This window comes from Triticum dicoccoides, chromosome 5B (assembly GCF_002162155.2).
Source record: "Triticum dicoccoides isolate Atlit2015 ecotype Zavitan chromosome 5B, WEW_v2.0, whole genome shotgun sequence".
NCBI lineage: Eukaryota > Viridiplantae > Streptophyta > Magnoliopsida > Poales > Poaceae > Triticum > Triticum dicoccoides.
Window position 1 is genome coordinate 519,045,565 of NC_041389.1, and position 6,158 is coordinate 519,051,722.

The window sequence follows — 6,158 nt, forward strand, 5'->3', positions numbered from 1 at the left end:
CGAGGACTGAGGGAGGGAGAGGGAGAGGAGAGGGCGGGGCGATGCGGGCGGGGCGGCGAGGAGGAGGGAGGGGGCGCGAGTGCGGGCTGGGGAGCGGCTAGGTCATCTCCACGCGGGCCGGCGCCTTTTATACCACGTGCGAGTGAAATGACGAAAATGCCCCCGGCGGGGCTGGCTATTTACGCGCAGTGGCACGAGTGGGGTGAAACTGTTCATTGCAACAGTAACTTTTTTTTATCCGATGGACGAGGTCATTCCAGGGCTGGATCCGACGGCCCAGATCGCATCAAGCCGCCAGATCCAACGGTCAGGAAGCCTAAATCGCTGGGAGCGCCCGGGAATGACCGCATCCCTTATTTCTCGATGCACACGCACGAATGGAGCATCCTTAGGGCCGAACAGGGCCGTGGCCCACCCAGGATTTATGAATCTTTTTTTACTATGCTTGGGAACCCAGTCTTGCTCATCACTCTGCAGCCCACTAACCACCAAGAACCACATACCTTTAGACGATCAATCCAAGCCCTCCTCACATGAACTCTCTCTCTCTCTCAATGTTCAACTTATTTTTCGTATCTCCCGGTCGAACTCCATCCTCTGCACATCCATGAAAAGTTTGCACATATCCTCCTTCACCTGCTTGGTGGAAAAATTGCCCGTCCATGTGGCAAACATTTTGATGGTGTCCCGGCTAAGGAGCGTCGCATCATGTCGACTCCCGCCCTCGTGGTCCAGGCTTGGGCCCTATTTATCGGTTCCGACCTGGGCCACATCGGGCGGCACATGGCATATAATCAGAAGGCTACGAAAGACTTGGTCTACATGAAAATATTGGATTCATGGAAGACTTTGTCTCCCCGTATGTAGCCGACTATGATCGTGTACCCTCGACCTGTGTTGCCGGCTTGTCGCTAGGCGGACATGCTGGACAGACTGCTCCCGGTGGAAATCACGCTGACATTGCCTGCTCTCTTGCTCACAACGTCGGGATGGAGGATGCACGCCATGCGAGCACCTACAGTCGACGTGCGGACGCGGCCACGGACAATGCCAACCGACCCCTCATTTATCTTTTCAGACAAACACATCCCCATATGTAAAATCCTCGTATTCATGCAACATCACGTTGCCCAACATATAGCACAAATATCTACCTATAATAAAAGAGACATTGCTTCTAGCGGTATGTCATCAGAATTGCGCTGTTGCAATATATTGCACCAAATGACACCTATAAGTGAAAACGGTTCGGTTTACTACATCAGCTGCCGTCTCATATAAAGCTACCCCCTTGAACTAAATGGGCATCAGACTACTGATGATTCCTATCTATCATACTAGTGGTAAGCCACTGGATGTAAACTAAATGAGTGGTGGATGATGCATGGTTGCATGCAACCCACAAAACGTGGAAGGGTTCCAAATTTGAAACAAACCACCGAATGTGGGGTTTGACCCATTGATTGCTTCCGGTAATCACTCACAATTGCTGATTATTGAAAGTAATTATGGATAGTAGATTTTAGGGAAATTGATAAATTATTTTAGCACAATGATTTCCTGTATATTTTGTTTCTGCTATTTGTCTGCGTTGCTTCCAACGCAACTAAATTTTGCTTCTATCTAAAGCAGTGAGAATTTCATTTTTTTTCCAGTATATTCACAACTTTCTTTAACCATCATAGTCATGTTGCTTTCATATATTTATGATTTTTACTCTGGGTCCCTAGAATCACGTGCTTCCTTTCATTCCATATTTGTTTCCATTGTAAGATAAACATGCTTCCGGCACTACAAACCATGCTCCATGTTTGTTTCCATCGTACTAACATAAAACGTGCTTCCGGGACTACAAACCATGCTTCATAGTTTTTGCTATTAAGCATTTGTGGTTATATTTCGAAGCACAATTTCATGATGGTCGAAACATGTCAAATGTGATATTGATGCATTTTATGTGTTTGTGAGCCAATGGAAACGCTTGTTGAAGCTTGAGCAAAAGTACTACTGGTGCATTGAACCTTGATTGTAAAAGAATGAATCAATAACATAGATACATGGCGACATATTATATACGTAAGTTGGAAACATGCAACATATGATGCCGAAGCAGGTGTTGCATTTGTGACAATGAAAACGACATCCACACTCTCAGGTGCATAGCATGATACATCGAGGAACCGGTGGTGTCGATGGCAGGAAGCATCAGAGAGATGGTGTAGAGGGATTGGAACGATGACGACAATTGCGACGACTACAATTAGGTGATGGTCGTTGCCGGCGCTATGGAGAGTGACGACGTGTGGTAGATCGATATGCTGAGATGATTGATCTCAACAGCCGTGCCAAGGGATCGACCATCAAACTCTCGCTCACGATCGTCGGCCCATGCGTACTTCCGTTCTTGTCGATCTTGGCGGATCAAGATCGCGGCGCCATTGAGAATCACCGTCTTGGCAGATCACGGCACACCGTCGTGGAAAATTAGCCGCCTCTCCCCATCGACAACGGGCTCGTCCCATCGACATCGACAAGGAGCTGCTGCCCGTCAACGTACTCGCCAACGAGATGCTCGTCGTCCTTGATTTCCAGAGGCGGCGGTGGCGATAGGCATTGGATTTCTGGATGGCGGCTGTGGTGGTTACCCTAGCTAGGTCGTGGTCATGATAATGTGGTGGTGATAGGTTTATATAGCCAGCTTGCAAGGCGTTGGATCTTTTTCCAAAATCCAACGGAGGGAGAGATGTCTGACACGAGGCGTGGGATCAGACTACTGTTACAAAGCGTTTCCCCCCCTTGAATATCACATTCACACGCACGGGCGAAGCATCCTTAGGGCTGAACTGGGCCATGGCCCACCCAGGATTTATGAACCTTTTTTACTATGCTTGGGAACCCGGTTCTGCTCACCACCTGCAGCCCACTAACCACCAAGCACCACATCCCTTTAGACGATCAATCCAAGCCCTCCTCACATGAACTCACGAGCATGTAGTGGCACTATTTTTTTACCACCGGGTTGTGAGGTAGGGAGCAGCCGCCAGCAGCAGAGCTAGCCAAACGGGTCGAGCCGGCACGACACGGACCGACCCATGCTAATTGGGCCAGGCACGGCATGGCCCATGGAGCACGATTAGTAAGCGGGCGTGTCATGCCAGCCCACGTGTTGCGCCTATAGGCCCAGGCACTGCCGCTTAGCTAATCGGGACGGCCTGCTGGGCTGTTTAGCACGCCAACCTGTTTACAATTCGGCCTTATGGTCTGTATTTGGCCCATTTTATGCCTATTAGGCTGATTATGTAGGCTATATATTTTGAAAAATAGAAATAAAATAATAATAACAATAACAACAACAACAACAATAATAATAATAATAATAATAATAATAATAATAATAATAATAATAATAATAATAAACGGGTTGTGCCGTGCCGGTCCGTGTGCCCAGCCTCCAAGCCCAATCACCACCCCTGGCATGCCGCATGTCGGGCCTGACCCGTTTAGCCTGGGTCGTGCCGTGACTGCGTGCTATCGGGCCGACCCAGGTAGCTAGGCCCGTTTGGCCAGCTATAGCCAGCAAGGGAGCATCGTGCGACACACATGCAGCCAACATCTCACGGCACAGTTCGAGTCGCTCCAGCAGTAAGGAAACAAAAATCTGAAACCCAGACAAATGAACATTGCTGGCTGTTGAATCACACATGTAATATTCATTCCCCCCAAAAGTTCTCATTTATATACCAATTTTCCTATAGGCTGTCGTCTATAGCACTTTGTTGAGAATTTGAAATTTTTGGTCGAGATACAAGACCTGGCCCACCCAGATTTTTTTCTTTGAAGCTCCGCCAGTGTGCACACGGGTGGCCGAGTGGCTAGAGTGCTCAAAAGGGAGACCTGAGTTTGAGTCCTGCTACTCTCCTTTTTCTCTTGAAAGTGATTGTCATCAATTACCAAAATGGGGGAGACTGAAAGAACATGCGGTGCCTCCATGTTTGGTTTTGGTAATTGATGACAATATCTATGGACTAATGGTTGCCTTGAGTTATATTTAAAGGATTTGTCCATAGACATTTCTTGAAGTCCATGTGTTGGTTTCAAGGATTTTATGTGTTGTCCGAAGACAGGATATAAGGTTGATCAAGACTAAGTCAAAGAGTGAATCAAGTTGATCAACACACAAAGTTTACAAGATATACCGAGAGGGATCAAGTGATCCCATGGTATGGTATGTTTCCATTGACTTGCATCAAGAGGAAGATATCATACAACCTATGTAGGATGACATCAAGTGGTGGTCGTCATCAAGGTTGCGGTGCGCAAGTTCAAGTGGAGCATCACGAAGAGATCCTGCTTGAAGCTTATCGTCCATTGTGGTGACAATGGACTTGTGAAGATGTGCCGAAGAGTGGCTCACCCATAGTGGAGTATGGGGAGCAATCAACTAGTCTTCATTGAACCAACACAGTCAAGAAAGGTGGTCCAACTTGAGGAAGTCAAGATCGTCATCAGCTTGCTCAAGTGGACTTTGTGTAAGGCAGAGGTTTGCCCTTGATAGGTTTTCTATTTAACCAGTCTCATGGTGGTAGTTGGGAGACCGGTTATAGGATCGATTGCCATACTATCAAGGGGGGCTCCCAGTTGGCAGCTTGATCGTATCGTTTATAGAGAGCTCAAACCAATGCATCCTTACATCATCTTTATTGGTTCTCTTTTGGTGTTTCTCCTTGTGAGATTTGGAGATTATGGTCATCTTCATGACAAGCTCTAATTCATCGAAAATGGAGTTCACATGCATCTTCTATGATGTTTTCGATGTTGGGGTTTTTGCCGGTTCTTCACTCATAGAGGTTTCACATCTCTATATCTTTGACATTTTTCTACTGCCTCTTCTTACTATCCAACAAGCTTGAGTTTGCTCATTTCGGAGCTCATTTGCAGAAATTATGGCAGTTTAGAGTTTATTGTATCCATCTGTTTGCTTGGGCTACTTTGAAGCTCACTAGGGGAAGTACTGCCCTGGGCAGTGGTAGTACCGCTTGCGTGGTACTTCCGCGGTTCCAGTGTCGCAGGCACTTCCGCTTATTCTTGGGCCTATGGATACTTTTTCACCTCTGCGGTAGCCAAGCGGTAGTAGTGCACGGTACATCTGGCCTTTTACTACTGCAGGAACCTTCGCATATATTTTAGCCTCTGGATATGTTTTTCCTCTGCCTGAAAGCAGAGCGGCAGTAGTGGGCGGTAGTACCGCTCCATGCGGTAGTACCGCGTGCCCTACTCTACTACCACGGTTTCACATGTACACGCAACACCTAGTGGTAGTACCACTCCGGCGGCACTACCGCCTCCTTGAGTTTCTCAGTTGCACGTTATGGCTGAAACTACCGTCCCAGCGGAAGTACCGCTCGCCCGAGCGGTACTACCGCTTGTGCGCGGTCTAAGTGCATAACAAGTGGATTTGGGAGGGCCTATAAAAGGGGGTCTTCTTCCCCCATTGCATCTAATCCTTTGAGCTCGTGTTCTTCCCCCTTTGTTAACTTTCTTCGAGCTTGCTATCTCTCAATCCCTCCAATGATTCTTGCTATCACTTACTTGTTTATCTTGCTTAGCATAAGTTGTTGGTGCACATAGGTGAGCCTTAGTTGATTTAGTTTTTGTGCTTAACAAATTAAATTATAGTTTTATTCCATATTTGTTCAAGCCTAACCCGTAATTATTTTAAAGCACATATTCACCCCCCTCTAGGCGACATCCACGATCTTTCAAACACCACATATCATGTTATTTCTCGCATGACATCGTGAAATATTTGAAGGGATTTATGTTGGAAATATGCCCTAGAGGCAATAATAAAATGATTATTATTATATTTCCTTGTTCATGATAATTGTCTATTGTTCATGCTATAATTGTATTAAACGGAAACAGTGATACATGTGTGAATACATAGACCACAACATGTCCCTAGTGAGCCTCTAGTTGACTAGCTCGTTGATCAATAGATAGTCGTGGTTTCCTGACTATGGACATTGGATGTCATTGATAACGGGATCACATCATTAGGAGAATGATGTGATGGACAAGACCCAATCCTAAGCACAACACAAGATCGTGTAGTTCGTTTGCTAAAGCTTTTCTAATGTCAAGTATCAGTTTCTTAG